Below are 19,658 nucleotides of genomic sequence, written 5' to 3'. Positions count from 1 at the left end.
TTCTTCACAATCCACTGCTATTACTGTCAACTTCCATTTAAATTATTATCAAAGTACTGCATATCCTCATTAGTACTGTAAAACTATTATCATTGTCATTATTGTTCTTGTTATTATATTTCAGTGTATTTGTTGAGAAATTTCTCTCTAGAGTCTAATAGTCCTCTGATTCATTTTCCCTTATAGTGGCTGTAAACTTTGATAATTTCAGCAAAAAATAGTTTCACTTCCCATCAAACAGCCTCAGATCCAAGGGAAAGAAATTAGGCCAGTGATGGTTTTGTATCATCTCCCACCCTAGCTTCAGCCGTTACAGCCAACCGGGGCAGCCAACTTAGATCAGTAGACCATCGGCCTAATAAATGCATGCTGCAGTGAAAGCGTACCCAAATGGTACAATTTACTCAATTTACCCACCTCTGCTGCAAATGCAGTGTATGCTTGATGTTTGATGTGTTTCTTAAACATGGGACAAATGACAACTTTATCCTTTTCAAGTCTGTTTGAACTGTTGGAAATTTTTCCTTGTTGATGTTTCAAACTGTGACTCAGACCTCCCCAAAGAGGCACAGGAGAGTTGACTGGGCCTCTTTGGGGAGGGAGAGGTGTTAGACAAAGATGCTGCATGATGTGAGAAGGATCAGAGCAGCAGAAAGTCCAAAAGGCTATAACCTTCCCACTCTTAAGCTCCTGCGGCTGGCTCACCTGGATACATTTCCCTCATCTACCTCAGCTGTACATCAGCCCTGGCTCTGTCCTTCCACTCACTGCCAGCTCATTCAGCTCGCAGTGGTAGATCTGTTCAGGCCAAATTCCTAGGGTTCCTGATTTCTTGTGCTTAATTACTGTTTCTCTCTGTAACTTAAATCTCCACAGTGGCTTCCAGAGCACGCCACTCCTGGGATTCCACCATCCCCACTCTGCCCACTTCCTCTCCAGTGCTTGCAACCCCCCCTCCAAACCCCTCAACCCCTCTACCGACTGCATCTCCAGAGAGAGCCATCAGCTTTCTCAGCCCTCTCTATTCAAGCGGTGATTCCCTCATCAACTTACAACCAGCTTCAATATCTAAGTGTGCAATAAACTCTTATTCTATTCTCAGACTCTGAGTGTTGCATTTTAGTCCACTAGCTTTTGGTTCTTAAAAAGATTTAGTGGCGCTTCCAGTCTCTCAGGATATTGGTATTCCTCAGCAGATGTCCAATAAATTTGCTTCGAAAACATAGGAGGAAAAAAGAAAGGCTATAACTCCAGAACTTGCAAAAACATCTCAGTTTGTTTTTGTTTTCAAAGCTGCTCATCTAAGGGAGTGGTGAGAATGTTTATAGTTGAAGCACTAACGTTCTTTTGGGTCTGTGTTTGCAACAAAGCCCAAAGACAAAAAGCTCGACAATGAAGTTAAAAGTATCACATAAAATATTTCATTATAAAAGCCTGGGGCCATGAAATGGCAGAGATATGGAAATGGTTGGGAAGGGAAAGTGGACGGGTTGGGTATTTATCTAAATACCTAGAAATGGTATCAGTGGACCTCCTTGTGCTGTGGGACACAATATAAGAGTGCTCTTAGCTCGGGTTTCCATGATGACATATATTACCTAGGCTCAGAGAGCCTGTGTACAATGAGCTAGAATTTAATGAAAATGAACTGCGTGAAAGCCTGCTGCCTAGATGGTCGAAAGTCACTGTTTTTTAAATCCAAATTTTCTGAAAATGATTAAAATCATTCTTGTCTTGTCCATAATAGAATTAACATGCAAGGAAAATTAATTATGCAGCACCATGATTGAGTTTTTGCTTTTAATCACGACAATTTCAGGCTTGACGAAGCTTAGATTGGCCAATTTAAGATGAGGTTAATGGGTTCCCATTATGGTTAGATTTCTCATTGCACAGTGAGTGTGCCAGAACAACATCAAGGGCCCCAGTGACCATCTATCTGATACAAAGGCTATTGTGAAGCCAATTGTCATTGTGAGGCACTCTACTTCCTGAAAATTAAAAAAAGAAAAAAGAAAAGAAAAGAAAAAGGAAAGAAATTATCCAAAACTGTTAAGGTTAATGGATAACATTTAAGACAGCATGCTGCCTCCCTCTGAGGAATCCTAGTACGTTTCAGTGCAGCCGTTACACTGAAAAACAACACCAGAGCTTTGAATCTTAAATTAATGTCAAGGCTGCATATTGAAAACATCCAAAGCTTGCAGTACAAACCAAATAGGTGTTTACTCTGAAAGTCACCTAAAAAGACTACAACAATAAGATTCATATATTTCTGAACAGAAACAGCACAGGATGTCATCATTCAGCACATATGCTGAAGTTTATTTAAATGTTCAAACGTCTGCAGAATGCAAACTAATATTTGCTGTGTGGTTATATAAATGAGCACAAGACAGGAAGGAGGGAGGGAAAGGGGGGGGGAAGGATAGTGAGACAGCTAATGCATCTTCTTCATTTTAAATAAAGATACGCATTCTCCAGTAATTAGCTGCTTTTTGGTGTTCTTATGTATTAGTCATTATAAATACTGTGCATTACTTTTATACTAAAGTATATTCAATAACGATTTAGATATTAAGCAAGGGTTTTCTCTAAACCCTTAGGAGTAAGGAAGTTGTTGTGCAGTACACGAACCCTCAAAGTTTGCTTTGTAGAATGGACCCTATAAGTAAAGTAGGAGTACCATAACCCCAAAAATACACCAGCTGTGTGTCTGTGACCTTGCGTCCCACTCATACTGGGAGAGTTTCACAAGAAGCGCGTGTAGACTTTTAATTTGAAATTTGAATGCTTGTTTTTTAAAATAATATGCAATTTAAGAAAATTAAGGTATAATTATATTTTTATGTAGCAAAACACAAGCCTGAAAGTTGTATATACAACTCTAAAACGTATCTCTAACTAAGTAAGTCTTCAAGTCTAAATTGAGGAATCACTCATAACTAATTCACTAGTAGTTTGACACTTATTAACCCACACAGTTCCCTATTCTTGAGTTGCTTTCTCTTCGCACTTAGTGAATCCATTATAGCGCACAACTACAGCAATTAACAGCCTCTTTTCTTAACTGATGGTTACAGCATGAAAAACGAAGTGTATTGACATGCATAGGTTGCACTGCTACTCAGTGTCAGAACAACTAGAACTTTTTCTTTTATAATGAACCACTTTGAAGATTTTCAAACATTTCAGCTTGTTTCTTTAAGGCAGAGAACAAATGCACTTCCTAAACTTAACAAAGGTTTTTGATTTGTAAAAGGGTCACATAGAATTTCAGCTTCTCAAATATGTAATAATCACAGTTTTAGAGTTGGTGCAAGATGAGTTGTACAATATAAATTCAAAAAAACATCTTTATGAGTTATTAAGCACCAATACACCTTTATTTTTTCCAGTTATCAGCTAATGAATGATGCATGTCTTATTATAAAGTATTACTCTAATGTGAAGTTACATGATATTAATGCATTCTTAAAATATCATCTGTTTTGCAAAATAATATTAATACAACTTATAGTCGTGTTATTATTGTGTTATTGTTGTGTTGTAGTTAATTAAAATGTTGACCTTGTTTTACTGTCATTTTCAGACATGACTAAAGATGAAATAACACGACCAGTCAGTGAGGATAATGAGCAAAGATGCTCAAGACTTTTACAACACAGATTTGCATCTTAACGCACTAAAATGTGTTTGATTCACTGGGGAGTGAGTCACTATCCACTGATGTAGAGACTGGTTTGAGGCACCCTGGAAATCCCAACAGTACTAATGGCTACTACCGGCAGTGCTGTTCCTATCATCCCAAGACACTAAAGTAGTTTGAACTGACCAACCAACAGATTTACACATGAAACTGGAACCCTGTCCTCGTGGGGATAATTATTTGATATGATCTGAAATGTTTTCTTGAAAAATTGTGTAGATTCGCTTGTAAATACACCAAATGCCTGCAGTGACAACATCTTTTACAGTCTTTAAATGTCTGTGAGTCAGGAAATGCTTTGTGCTGTTTTCAATTTAGTCTCTTCCTGTTGTTTCTATTTTCTGTACTTTAAATGGCATCTGCTGACTTTTTGTATCAAATTTAAACAATGTTGTGTTGAAGGGGCTTTGTTCTGTGTACTTTGTTCGCCCTCAGTAATCATAAATCTTTTACTAAGTGTCCCTGACTAAACTGTGTAACTTTTGTTGCTATTTTTTTTTTTTTTTGGTTAACACACACACACACACACACACACACACACACACACACACACACACACAGACGGACATAAATAAAATAGGGAGACACTTTACTTATTTATTTTATTAACACTATAATGACAGTCAAATAATTGCTTTTTCAAACTTTCTCCTGATTAGTGAAACAGCCCACACATAAAAAACATCCTCCTACATGGGGTGGAGGTTACTCCACTCAAGTTATCAGTCTATTCAGTAGTTTAATAAATAATACTTAGCAAATTGAAACTACAATAGCAAATAGTAAATCATTCAAATCTAGAAACAAATCAGTGCTATTCTTACTTCATCTGTAACTTCAGAATACAAACGTCTACAGCTTGTAGAAAGCAAATTAGTCAAAATTTTACCTTTAACACATTTTTTACTTTTAAGGTCTTTAAACTCTTACTTTCAATTTGACTGAGGTCAGTACTATGGAGAGAGATTAATGAGTTAGTGAGCTATGTTGAGCTTAGAGTCAGAGATTTCTGTATCACAAAGGTGGCTCTTTAACCTGGCTAAATCACCATAGTAACGTATGCTGAGCACATAATCTTGTCCAGAGGAGTTTATGTTCAGAGTTTTGGTTTAATATTGGCTGGAAGCACCACCTGTTCAACAATCCTTTTATTTAAAATATGCTTAAATATAAAAATGCTCTGCTTAAAGAGTACATTTTATACATGCAACCTGTTGAACCTTATCTTACTGAGATGTGAAAATCAAATCCAGCTGCAAAGTCACAGCAGCACAAACCGTATGCGTCACATTTTGACTAGAATTTGCATACATTCAGCTGGTGATGCAGAAAATGTGTGAATGTTTTTATGTGTGGTCCTGATCTGACACTAGAATGTTTCTGACTAAGAGCGCCATACAATCAATAAAATTAATTTCACTTTGATTAGTAAGCAGGGATTTCCATGTTTCCTTTATTAGGCTGTGAGAGAGTTTCAGACCTGAACACTCGGAGTAACATCCATCAGGGCTGGTTGGATGGATCCATTCAGCCAGCCAGCCATCCATTTTCTTCCGCTTATTTGATTCAGGGTCACAGGGGGGCTGAGTAACATTCAATGTATCAAAAGTTTCAGAGTTCAAATGTGCAGCTGTCGTGTTAGTAATAAACAGCAGCGCCAGACACTAAAATAAATATAACTTGAGATAATATTCTTTTCTCCCGCTCATTATGCTTGGGATGATCACGATTTTGCAAGATTAACAATTTTCTGCAGCATTACTCACTTGTTCTATTTGGAAGGAAAAGAGTCAAATGGTCCATTAAACGCCCCCTTCTATGTGAGCATGCCCACAAAAAAAATGCTCCTTAAGCAGAAAGACAGTGAACAACCACCATCTCTGCCTGGGGTTTTAAGTTTTGTTAAGTTAGCTGAACTTAGTTAGCTTAGCTTAGCAAAGAAAGCCTAGTTATATTGAATTTTCTTCATAGCACACACCTCAGCTTTCCTATTATTGCTGAGGTCATCAGCTTAGGCTTTTGAATTAGATCCCAGCTGCGTCTAGGCTACTGCTCATATCATAGTTTCATTTATTCTTTTTAAACATGAAAATTGTTAGCTTTCACCACATATTTTAATTAACATTTTCTCCTTAATAGTCCATTGAGTTATCACGTGGTTTTGGACCAGTCTGCTTTCACTTCGTTTTGTCAAAGTGTCTGGAATCTCACAGATGCACACAAGGTGTCCTTTGATGTCGGCACCATGAGACACTTTATGGCTACCAAGTCATTACATATGGGCACTTGTAAAAGGATCCCTTGGCATCAGACCACCAATGCCAAAGGACACCTTGTGAGTATGTCTTTGACGCAGCATGAGACAATGCAGTATTTAACAGCCTGAGTTTATGAATAATGACGGTAATTTACAGGTGTTTCATCACCAATTATGTTTTAAGCTGTATTGGTGCTCAAACACCTAATTCTATCAAGTTTAGGCATCTACTGTGCAGTGAATTTCACTGTATAAGGTTGTTTTTAAGCTCCATGCTTAGCTGTCTTTAATTCCCTACTGACATTAAATCGCTTTATGTCTTAATGTCTATTAATGTCTGTTAATTGTGAAATTGAGCGAGCTGCTGGCAGGGGCCGATGCCTTCTCTATGCTTTAATCACCCTGTGTAATCAGCATATTCTTTGAGGAGGACAGGCTCTAAGAAGTGTGGAGAAAGACTGACTGCGAAGAGGAACGTCACGATGGATTGTTCTAGTCAGGGGTCGTGTTGATCATCTTGCACTGGGACCTCTTGCTGACGTGTTAAACTACTCAAGGTTAGGGATGGGTACCGGTATCCGGTGCCATGATGGTACCGGTTCTGACATAAACGGTAGTAACCAGACCGAAAAGCAGCGCATATTTCGGTGCTTTATTTCGATGCTTTTTTTTGCCTGAAATGTCATACACTTTGGATTCTAGCCAATCGTTTTATGTTTCCGGGGATATTAGGCGGGCCCAGGTACGTTCTTTTAGAGCAGAGCTACAGATTAAAAATGCCCAAGGCGAAGCGGTCAAAGTCTGGCTGTACTTCACAGCAAAAGATGCAAACTCAGCAGCCTGCAACAAGTGCTTTAAGGTGATACTGTGCAAAGGAGGTAACACCTCGAATCTGATGAAACGCCTGGTGACGCATAGCGATTTTTTTAAGCCGAGAAATGCACCGTATTTGATAGCTTGCTGCGAGACCTCACACCGAGCACGTCTACTGCGGGTGTGGTGCCTGTTATCGGACCCGGAGTTAGCAACATCCCCCAAGAACCCGAAGAGTAGAGTCGTGGCCCCTAGCCCTGCCAGTGTAGCAGAAATGATGACGGATGATGATGGCAGCAGCAGCCGTTCTTCTCTGGGTGAGTGGCTTAATGTTGTTCGTGTGTAATTTATGTTGAGTAGGCTAAGCACGCTATTAAATTAATGCATGTAAGGTGAACTAGCAAACACCGTCATAGTTACATGCGGCTGTCTTCTTGTTTGATGGCAGATACTCCCTTCACCCTGGCCAAAAAGGCTAAAATGACCAAAGAAAAAGTGGGAAACAGCTAAACATGAGAGGTTTTTGGACAAAGTTGGTGTTTTTTCCATTGTTTAAGCACTGCTTCCAGCCAAGAGTGATACCATATATGCCCTATAGCTGCAGAAAAGGCTAACATTGTTATCTTTTTACAAAAAAACAGCTAAAAATGAGAGGTTTTAGGACAAGTTTGTGTTTTCCATTCTTTAAGCACTGGTTCGAGCACCGTTTAAGCACCGGCACCGTTTTAAAAGTACCGGTTTGGCACCAGTATCGGATAAAACCTAAACGATACCCATCCCTACTCAAGGTGAGAGACAAATTAGCTCAAGCTAAGAGGCCTCCAGCCACACACCTCTCACCTGTACTACTAAAACTTAACTGAAAATTTAAATTTGCCATCTGATGGAATAACACACATCTGACTAGGGATCAGAATCAAGAACCGGTGCTTGCAGAAAACCGGTTTCCAGTAGTCCTATTCCTTGGAATTGTTAGTCTGCCTGCCTATCGATCCTGCTTATCAGTTGTTGCGCTGGCACTACAATCAGCTGATTTCAGTTTGCGTGTCAAAGGTGGAAGCGTAGAGCGTCTAGAGTGTAAATATGGACATTTATTTTTATTGCACAAAAAGACGAGATAAATAGGGAGATAAATAGTAAAGTGGAAAACTGCATCCAGGACAGAAAACAGACAACATTGGTTCTTTGCAAGCAACTGCCAAGACAGCATGCTAACGCTAAGCCAAGATCACAGAGTAAAACCTGAGTGAATGCCGACCCCAGCAGCCAGACCCTTAACTACAACAGGTAACATGCAGATGAGCAGTCAGGATCCAGCCTCCCCTTCTACCTGTGCATGTTTCTACTGCAGAATCACTGTGGGAGTCACATTTTCGTGCTGCTCTTCATCTTTGCTTTGAATGCCGCCCATCAGCTAACAGTCGTGAGCAGTTTTATGTTAGATGATTTTTTTATTTGTTCTTTTGCAGGAAAATAAAAGAAGGATTTAGATTTTAAAATTAAACTAAAACAATAAGATTATGCATTTTAGTATAGAACAAAAAAATCACAAGATTGGAAATTGAAATGAAATTTATATTCAACAGTAAATGTATTTTAGTGATGCTTGAATTTAGATGACAAGTAGATTGTTATCATCAAGAATTTCACACTTCCAGCTATTTTTGAGTGTCACAGTTAGTGCTAATTGTTTTGAGTTTTCAATCACAATTTACCTAAAACACTTGACATTAACAGGATTTCCATGTTATTTCCCCTCAGAATATGCTCCTTTTCCCGGCTGTAGAAGGATACTTTTTGCTTCTTTTTTAAATGAGGATTCTCTCAATGCAGCTCTTCCCCCACTAAACAGCTGAAATGGGAAATGATAAAACCCTGAAGATAGAAAAAGAGAATTTACGGTTTCAGTTACAAAGGTTGTGACTGGAAGGAGCTCCAGAGAAACCCTCATGTCAGGACACACAAACAAGATAACAAGAAGTAGGATAGCAGCTAAAAGCTTCATTTCAAGGTTCATTATTGTTGCTTAGACATGAACACGGTATAGCACTTTAAAACTTGTAGGTGCAGTCATGGTCTAATTGGCAGTAAAGTATTTTGTTTTTTATTTATCTATTTATTTGCTGGCTTAGACTTTAGGGGTCAGTGAAGCACAAAATTGCTGTGCAAATACATATTATTCACTACATGGCAGATTTATCGTCTCCATAGAAACTCCTCTCCGTTTTCTGCCTTGAAAGCAATTACTAAACAATAAGGTCAAGAGAAAACGGGTAAAATTGTCATGTTTAAATTAAATGACCCCGAGTGAGACTGTGGATGGAAAAGAATGAAACAAAAATTTTGTGTTTACAGGAAAAGAAACAGTTAATCTGTCTCACAAATTATTTGCAAAGACAATCACTATACTCCAGCACACAGAGTCAACAAGTACACCCTGACCTGTACTGACAATTCAGTGCTTTAAACTGAATGGTCAGCTAAGCAATAAGGCAATGGGCAGCCTGCATAACTTAAACTCAGGTGACATTTCAGCTCCACTTGTTTTTCTATTATCGCAGTGCAGTGTGGGACAGGTGTGCACAATTTATTTCAGATTGAGATTGTCAGCACAGTGACCTGAAAGGCACAATCATGCCGATTTATTTATTTTTTTCAAATAAATAAAAAAAAATACTGGTCATGTTTTTGTTTGTTTTTTTAATAGTAAGAAGATGATGTTGTTATTTCCATCCATTCATCAGCTTATAACTTATAACTGGTAAGTATGGAGCTCTTTTATGGGACCTCCCCACTCTTCCATATGCAAATGTTAGAAGGCTACAGAGAACAGTAGTAAGATCCATGTAGGGAACAGAGCAGCCATCAGTGAGAACAGACAGGACACTTACACGAATGAGGAAGACTGCAGGTTGAGGCAGGTTGCAAAATGGCTTGCAGATGAGTTGAAATTCGTGATGATGAGTGGCAGGTAAAAGTAGAGTATTGCCAGGTGGAACAGCAGAATTATCACCTGATGTTGGCTGGCTTTGAAAGCCACTAAATTACCAGATTGCAGCTCAGCTTGACTTCCCTGCCTGCACTAAAGTCATGCTCGATTTTATTTTCTTCAGACCTAAATGGCAGTAGTAACACTACTGATTTCCTTGAATATTTGCATAGATATTTGTAGTCTCATTGGGATTTACGGATGAAGCCTTTGTGTATTTGGTGATCTAATGACTTTTCTTCAAGCAGTGTGATGAGGTTGTCTTTTGTTTTTCAGTAAAAAGACTTGACTATTAATTGGATTGCTTTGAAATTTGATGCGCACGTTCACATTTCCCTCAGGATGACGAGCTCTTATTTTCTCCTCCAGCAGCTGTTCAGTGCTTTGGTTTATGACTACATATCTGCAGAACTAATTACATTCTCATTAGCCTCACCTGTACTTTATGTTTTGAAAGTTTTGATATGCCACCTCACTTGGGCACATTAAGCATAAACAGTACACTTGCTAAGATTAACATGTTAAATATATGATGTTATTGTGATTCCAAAGAATAAGGTGATTCCATCACTAGAAATCTTAATCATTAGTGAAATAACACAATACAGTAGTAATATTTTACATACAAATACCTCATGAGTCAATCACGTGGCACCAAATTAGTGCAATTAGTGTAGACATGGTCATGGAAATCTGCTGAAGATAACCAACCAAGCATCACATTGCGGAAGAAAGATGATTTGAGTGCCTTTGAATGTGGCGTGGTTGTTGGTGCCAGACAGGCTGGTTTGAGTATTTCAGAAACTTCTACATGACCACCTCTCAGGTTTACAGACAATGGTCCAAAGAGAAAATATCTGGTGAGCAGAAGTTCTCTGGGTAAAAAAGGTTTATTGTCAGAAAAGAATGACCAGACTGCTTCGAGCTGAAAGGAAGGCAACTGTAACTAAAATAACCGTTTATTGCGACTGGCATTTGCAGAAGAGAATCTCTGAAGGCACAAGTTATCGAACATTGAAGCAAATGGGCAACAGTAGCAGAAGACCACACCACATGTCACTCCTGTCAGCTAAGAACAGGAAACTGATGTTACAGTTCCCACAGGTTGACCAAAATTGGACTGAGCTGAGTGGTGGTTATGGGTCAGCTCCAACAGCTCCTTGCTTCCATTCTTTCTCTCAGTGTGTAGGTCAGTGCTGTAGACCAGCATGGCAGGAAGACCGGGTCAACGTTCCTTACCACCAGGTATACCACAGGACCTGTGGATAAGACAAAAGTTCAAGATGGAGGAGAAAAGCGATAGGAATGAATGTTTATGGTAGGTTTGTACGCACATTTACACAAAAATTTGACAATATGAATACTAGAAAAACATTGCCTTCTCTAATAAATCTTGATTTGTGCTCCGACATGCAGCACATACTCAAATGGCCTCCACAGTCACCAGATCTCAGTCTAATAGAGCACCTATGGGATGTGGTGGAACAGGAGATAAGATCTGATAAATCTGCAGTAACTGTGTTTCTATCATGTCAATATGAACTAAAATCTCTGAGGATTTTTTCCAGCATGATGATGAGTCTATGCCACAAAGAATTACAGTGTTTTGAAGGCAAAAGGGTGTCCAACCCCCTACCTAATGAAGTGGCTGTTGACTGTGTATATTGCTGTAATGGAGTGAGTTAGGCTCACACTGTTTAAATGTTTACCCAATGAAAGAAGCTCTATCACTGTTCTTTCAATTTTATTTCTTCATTTAATCCTGACAGAAATTTATCATCAAGAGTTTGTATCTAGCCAACATTGGTGTTTCATAGTTTTAATAATTTAGACCATTTTTGATGTCTTTCAGAAAACTATATCACATTAGTCATCCAGATTAGGGTAGACTTTGACAATGGAATGATACATACTATTAGATTACATTGTTAGGTAAAATTATATAACACTGGTGTTTGCAGTTAGATTCGTCTGAGCATTGTCTTGCATCACAAGCCAACAACATCTCATTTAAATGCAGAGCAATATTACAAACAGACAGCTAGAGTGTATTTCATTTGGGAAACACAATTTCCAGAAAATCTGCAAACTAAATTTTGAATTAATATGGGTTTGCAGTCAGCACTGTTGCTCTGAATATAATATTTGATAAACGGCTCGTGGCTCTCATGTTTCAGTCGCTGTTATTAAACCACTGCAGAAGAAGAGGCTTCATGAGGAGATACAATTAAAAGAGCATCAGACATATCTTAGACTATGAAAAAACTATTTAGGAAAACGTGATGAAAATATTGCACTTTTATTTGTTTCATTTGTCAATTTTTCATTACTTCACTGAAGCTGGAGACTTAGTCTTCAATAAGCCAGTTTTCAATGCCCTTTGTTGCATAGACATGCCAGTAATTCACTTAAGCGTGTGTGTGTGTGTGTGTGTGTGTGTGTGTGTGTGTGTGTGTGTGTGTGTGTGTGTGTGTATATGTGTATGTGTATATACATAGATATATAAAAATACAACCTGGATCTGTTTGTTTGTTTGTTTGTTTGTTGCCTGTGGTAGCACTTTCATAAAGGCACCATTTGTTGTGCTTAATTTCTGTTGTTTCAAATTTGGCACACATGAGGAATAGTAAACAGGATCATTAAAATTATTATTTATCACTGTTATCACTGTTGGCTAATTTGCAGTTTTGATTAGGCATTATTAATTTGTGTCTAAGTTTTTAAAACCTCACCGACTGGAAGTACACTCATAAAGACTTGCAGGTGTTTTTTAGAGCAAAGTGTTGTTTTGGCCTTAGACTTAAGGAGCTTTTAAATTTGGGAATTTTTCAAGTGGGAAAAAAAATAGCCTGAGGCTCACGGGGTTGACTGTGTGACAGATTGAGGAATGAATGAGTTGTGGAACTCTAAACCTTGCAGATTGCAAAAGCAAACAGAAAACGCAAAAGAGTTAACTCTCAAATTTAGATGAGAGTTAAAACACATGCTGTGAAGCTTAGATGGAGTCTTAGACTTTTAACACAGATGCCCCTCGATGTGGGATATTTTTGTCTGCTTTATGTTTTGCATAACTTCTAACAGATTAGTCGCTGTGCCTTCATTTGTCTTGGACTCGGACAAGCAATAAAATGTATATGAATGCCAGTAAGCTAGCGAGGGAACCAGAGACAGGCAGACTGGGGGAAAGAAAAAAAAAGGAAAACGGATAAAATAGTGAATAAGGACTGATGATGAAGACTGGTCAGGGAAATGTATCTGCTCACAAGCCATTCATTTCCAATCCCCCATCCTTCGCATCTGCTCAATCTTCCGCTATTACAGGCCAGATGTATTCCCCAGTGTGTGCAGCACCGGTGTCATTTCCATTCGACACTTTGCTCTTAGCTTCGGTGCCACTGGAAAATGACAAAACTGGAACCACAGCAGAACTTTCTGTTCCACACACCACAGGCAGAAAATTGCCCTCTTTTCACTCTTCTTGCTCCATTTCATCCAGCTGTAGCAGGGCTGCAGTATATGCTTATTCATTTACTGAGATCCATGCCAGACCGTGTCACTTCTTTTCTGCACATATATACAATTCTGAATGCATAAGAAATGTAGAAATAATGAGGGACTGTGGTGTGCATTTCTTTTTAAATGTATGTAAATCAGCTTGTCTCTGTGTGATTGACATCTAATGCAAGCTGTGTTTTTTGCTTTGAATGTAAATGATTTGTGGCAGACAAGGATTACAAATTATTCGCTGACTTTATTTAAACGTCTCTAATCCCACTTAATTACGTACTGGCTTCCACACTGACTGCTATCCTCGAGTTGTTTACTTAAGTCTAGTTTATTCAGATATGGCTGCTGCCATCCCATCACACCCCCACAAATAAACCAAGAAACCACCTTCGGAAATACTTTCTCCTGCTATCTCTTTCATGCAAGTGCTACTATTTATGGGCTTTGTCTCTCTCTGACTGGATTTGTGTGCATGTGTGCATAGTTGTGTGTCTGTGCACGTCGTTTTATGCCTGTGTGCGCAGTGAGTCTATGTATAAGCCATCATGTAGAGTGCGAATGAGAGAGTATTATAACCTGAGAGTGTCACCTTACTTGGAAATTTTTTAATGTATTGCAGCTTTTTTTTTTAAATAAAGAGGGAAACATTTACAGAAAACATGTCAACTTCCACCGAGTCCTGCACTGAGTCTGAAAGTAACTTAATTACTACAAATCATTTTGCAAAAGGCCTAAGCTGCATAATTTATCAATATCTCTTTGCTGTTCATGTGACATTAACCTGGGCTAGGGGGTTTGATCAAGTTTTAATATAGCCAGTATTAGCCACAATAACTGCTGGCCTGATCAATGGATTGCAAAATAATTCCAATAATTGTAGTTTAAAGTGTATTTGTATTTGTTAGAAAATATATTTGCTCATTTTTTTTACACATTTAAAACATTTGAAGGGGAAAATAATCTCCTCCTGAAATGTCACTGATGAAATGTCTCCAAAACAACCTTTGCACAACAAATGTCTATGATTCATGATCTCTATGGGAGGTCCTTGCTTTTGTCAGGAGCTCATGACACTGTCCGGTGTGTAGTAAAAAACAAACTAAAGTAAAGTTTATTTTAGACCACTGTAATCATCAAAACACCAAATTAGTGAATATAGTTATAGTAGAAAAATACATTTCCTCCAGTAGAGTCCACAAACTTGTACAAGTTGCGCTGAAGCTGTTGTGGTGGAAGACGGTGGTGCAAAAACATTTTTTTCCTTTAACCTGTCCTTAAATACTCTCTAGACTGATCCTGGCTTATCTTAGTCAGTACCATAAACCACGGGAACATTATAGTTTCATTCATTCTTTCTAATGCTGCCAATTATACGTGTCAGTCTTTCAAGTTCAAAGTAATTTTCTCCTTTTCACTTTCCCTGTTGTGATTTCACAAATGTTTGATCCTGCACTACAGCATTTCTCTAGTAGGAATTAAAATAGTTTATGAAGCTGCAAGACACTTGCAAAGTTTTGAGATGCTGTAGGTGACAACTGTGACCGACTGTTCTCCTGACAGTATCACTCAGTAAGGCCTTTTAACCCCCTCTCGGACCCTCCAGAAGCACCAGTATACATGTATCATCATCAGTGCTGCCAAGGATAGCATGTTTCATCATCACACTGGCATTCTCTCTACCCTGGGACAGAATTCAAACATGTTGTCCTGACTTTCCATTGTACTCACAAGAAATAAATAAATAAAAACATGTTAAAAATCTATATCTCAAGAAACATCTAAACCTGCCTCCTTGTGTACCCCCTCAAATCAAATAACATCCTGCTGCACTAAGCCCAAAGGACCTTAGACCATATCACTGGGAATTGTACCTCCTGTGCAGCTGTGCTCCAGCTGTGGAACAAATTAACTGACCGCCTGGAGGAGACGTTAGTTCATAATCATTTTAAAAATCTATACATACAGAATCCTTTTGCTATGAAAATATTCAACTTGGGGATAACTGGAGCATCACAATGGTGAAAAAAGGGTGAAAACCATTCACTACTCGCATGTGTAGTAGCATCACATTTTAGCTAACATGTAATTGGCAGCCAGGAAAAAAAATCAACAAGACTTCAAAGAAGACAGAGAGAAAGTGACATTTCTGAGTAACCAGAAACCAAAGATTTCCAGAAACACAAACCACCAGGGAGAAAACTGCAGGAAAAAAAAGGTGATTTTTGGCTTCAATATTCTTAACAGACGTCTCCAAAAATGATGCAGCTATCTGGCAAATTAGAGCTGTGTTGTGGATTCATTATTGTATTACATGTATGTATATTTTTATATTCATCAAATCATTTACAACCCACTCATGCTCTATAGATGGTGTGATTATCATCATTAAAGGGACCACTCCAATTATGACAGAAAGGTGATCAGTCAGATCAACTCTAAATAGATATGTAGTACATGAACCATCAACCTCCACTTAAAATGCATCCTAAGCAGTTTCCAGTCCTGTGCGTTTTTTGCTTGTATTGTTGCAAGTTAGGAATGATAAAATCTTCTGTCTGTGGCTAAATGGCAAAGTTGAGCTGCGGTTGATCAGTCTACCCTTTTGATCTATGTGGAACATGTGTGTTAAGCAAAGCGCTTCAGTTCTGCATTTTCATCATGCACTCCATGCTCTGCTGTACTCCCTGCACTAGAAAAAAAAATACCAACAGAGAATATTAACTAAACAAGATCATTTCTAAAATAGTTATGATCTTACTGTAAGAAAACATCTGAAATTCATGATAAATGATGAAACCTGGATGTCAGTATTTCAGAAAAAGTTCACATCCCAATCTGGGGCTGCATCTAAAGTGCATCACATGTTGTTGCAATACACTTCTGCAAAGCTATTTTTAACTGAAGTGTTGCCACCCTCTGATGATGTACATCTTGCTGCTGGTGAGCTCACCTGGAGCTATGGGGTCTTATCTGCCTCTGCTCCGATTTAAACCCACAAAAGTGAGAGTGCTGCTCAGAAGTGCCTCGGCAAAGCGTGCAGTTTTGAGTTACGGGTAGGTCGGTAATGGAAACTCAGCCTTCAGGTTATATGAGTTTTCTCATCAAACCAGAGAGCATGGTAATATGGTTGGTACAGACAAACCTGGAAGGGTTGTGGTGACTGTGGAGAATCAGGGTGTGGGTGCTCAGGTCACTTAAGGTTTGAGATGATGATGTAAGCAATGAGAGAAAACATTATGCTGCGGGATGAAGCCTGGTATTGCTGAGTCCTGAGTGGACGGCTGAAAAAGCAAGTCAGGAGGTGATGTGTTGGATGTTGTGTTTTCGTGTGAATTAGGCGTTGTAGATTTTCCAATTTCCTTTTAGAAGAATGTTGTTTTGAGAAATACTCAGCACGATGTGTTCTGTAAATGCATTCTTTTAAAAATGAAAATTCTTACAAAGAGTGGAAATTTGAAACAATCGCAAAGCAAGAATATTGTGGAAATGGGCTTGAAGCACATCATGGCAAAAATGCGATAGTACTCAGCAGACTGTTTGTTACTGCAGCACAAGTAAAGTTTCTTAAAAAGGTGGTCATTTCTCGGTCTATGTAAAATATATCTTGAATATCTTTTAAAAGTCTGCATCATTACAGGCCATTTTCTCCTTTAACCAACAACATTCGGTTTAATGTGGCAAAGAGACACTTTGAGTGATCTGAAAAAGGAGTTCAGAGAAAAACGACTGCAGCCTCACCAAGTGTATCAGCCAGCCAAGCGTTGATAGCATTATCAGAACACTCCACAGAGAGCCAAACAGCCAAACTTTTCACATCAATGTGCTGCTTCTGTTGTTTTTGTGTGCAGCTGAGAGACAGAAAGTGTGTCTGTGTGGAAGAGCGCGAGAGACAGAGATAGATACTCTATAATGAGTTTCCATAAAGCACTCAGTGTGCTATCATTGTCGTGATTTTATGAATTCATCATAAAAGAGTGAGTAAATGTCACAGTTGAAGGTAATGGAATGGGATGCTGGGTCGAAAATGAAAGGCAGAAGAGTAAGAGAACAAAAGGGGGGGGTGGGGTGGGGGAGGAAATTGTGGGGACTCCTGTGATGATTCGGCTGATAACAAAAGCCACGACTGCTGTTGCTCATGTGTGCTGTCTTTACCCGGGGAGATGTGGGGGAGGGGAAGGGGGGGGTTCACTGGGCGAGAGCTGGCCATGTCTCTAAATAAAACACGACATTGATTTATGAGTGTGAGCCTGCTACGAGTGTAGCAGGACTCTGCAATCACCCGCACAAGTGCGCACACACAAATACACACACACAAAATCACAGTGCAGTTAAACCACTGAGTACAGTCTTGCACTGTACATCTCAGCAATTCCACTTTGCTTCCAACAGAGCACAGCTTTGGGCACTGCTCTTTTTTTTTTTTTTTCTAAGATAGGAAAAAGAAACTTTTTAGGTATTATTCATTCCACAGCTACTTTTCTTTGAGACACCAAAATGCGCTCTTCAGCCTTCATCATCACAATGAAAAGGACTTCAAAGCAGGGAAATTAATTAATTAATGAAAACCAATCACTGTGCATTTGAGTTTGGAAATGAAAGTCGCTGGCCTGTTTGTGTAAAATGATTGATATGGTGGCGTTTCGGGCCCATCACAATGAAGTTTGAACGCAGAAGTGGCGAGCTACTTCCGTGCCAAGCTGACAGCAAACAAACGCTGCAAAAGCAATAAATTCTCCCTTGAAGTGCCTGTTTGTAAAGTTGTGAATCATTGATGCCGTATTAAAACTACTGCTGTTATCTGGCTGTGCTGCTTGGTGATATGCGTTTGTATCATTTATGTATCCTTTTAAAAAAGCGCACACAAGGATGACAAGGTTTTACCAATCCAATGTATAATGTGTATAAATAAAAATGAGCAGGAACCACAAGGGTACAGCAAATACAACCAAAAGTTATAAACCGTAAACTTAAAGTTTAGGCTCTAGTAGGTCATGAATGTTCTAAGGACAATGGTCAAATTGGGCTTCAGACCAGGTTTAAATTAGTCAAAGCAAGAAAACTAAAGTAGAAGAATGTTGCACTAAATGTTTGATTGAATCACAAAAAGAAGAGCTGATGATCAAGCAGTGAAAGGTACATAAAAGTTAGTTACATGGTGTCCCATTTACCTCCATGGTAAATAAACAGCTGGCAAGTTAAGCTTTAATAGTGTCATTTTGGTTTTAATTCAACTCTTTTTGGCAGTTTTGAATGACAGAGTTCACCTTTGCTCAGCTTTGTCCTGCTGCACTGCACTTGGCATAAAATATTCTGGCATATTTCATCACAGATATTTATCCTGCTACCAGACAACACTGGCTAAATTAGCATAAATGCCAAAATATAAACACCTTAATTAGAATAAACAGGACCAAACCAATGAAGGGTGGAATAAAACTTTTCATAATCCGATAAGAATAATTGCAAATGATTTAATTTGATTATTTTCTGGAGGTGTTCATTCTTTGCATGATCTCAATATTGCATCTGCGAGGGTAAATGTCACCCCTCTTTTTACAAAAACACTGAAATGGTTCTCCACTGTGAATTTGTGTTTAATAAAAACTCTCAAGCAATTAAGTGCAACATTAACGGCAACTGCTGTGCTGAACAACAGACACTCTTCTCCTGGGAGCTGATTAAAAACAAGCAACAGAGAAAAGACGTCCACCTGGGAGGATGAGTTCATGACGTATATTGAACTTTTGCACCTGATGCACACCTGATGGTAAAAGTGTGGCCGCATGCAAACTCCAGACCCAGCTGATCCAAAAGCTTTAATCTGAATGACTTCAATCTGGATGAAAGGACCAGATGTACAAGTGTTTTCAGTATCTTTAGGATACTGTATTAATATAACAATGTACCATTTTTTTTATTATTTAAACATCCTGAACTAATGTAGCACATAACAAGCTGAAACAGCAGAGGTTTGTGCAGTCGTTCCACTCTGTCGGCCTCGCTTGAATGCAGCATCATGTCCAAATAAACTGGAACAGTTTGCCAGCAGCTGAGGAGTAATCAGGACAATGAGAGGCAGCTGAGTGAAGTCAATCAAGGAAGATTTAGTACCTGTAATGGGATGCAGAGGACTCGGCCATGACAGAAATGACACCTTTTAAGTTTGTTTGAACTTCAGTCTGCTTGTAATGTGCTCAAATGTCATCCTGAAGCGGAACCAATTTAAAGAAAAGCAACTCCTTTTAAGAAGTATTTTTAGATTAATGATGTATGATTACTCTTTGTAATTTCTATACCCAGCAGTACTTTGAAAAGCTCACTCCACGATCCATTAAATTAACCAAAGACCTTTTAAATGAAGCAAATCAAAGAGCGAGCTAACA

The sequence above is a fragment of the Pelmatolapia mariae genome, linkage group LG20 (genome assembly GCF_036321145.2).
Source record: "Pelmatolapia mariae isolate MD_Pm_ZW linkage group LG20, Pm_UMD_F_2, whole genome shotgun sequence".
NCBI lineage: Eukaryota > Metazoa > Chordata > Actinopteri > Cichliformes > Cichlidae > Pelmatolapia > Pelmatolapia mariae.
This window is presented reverse-complemented; position numbering follows the sequence as displayed.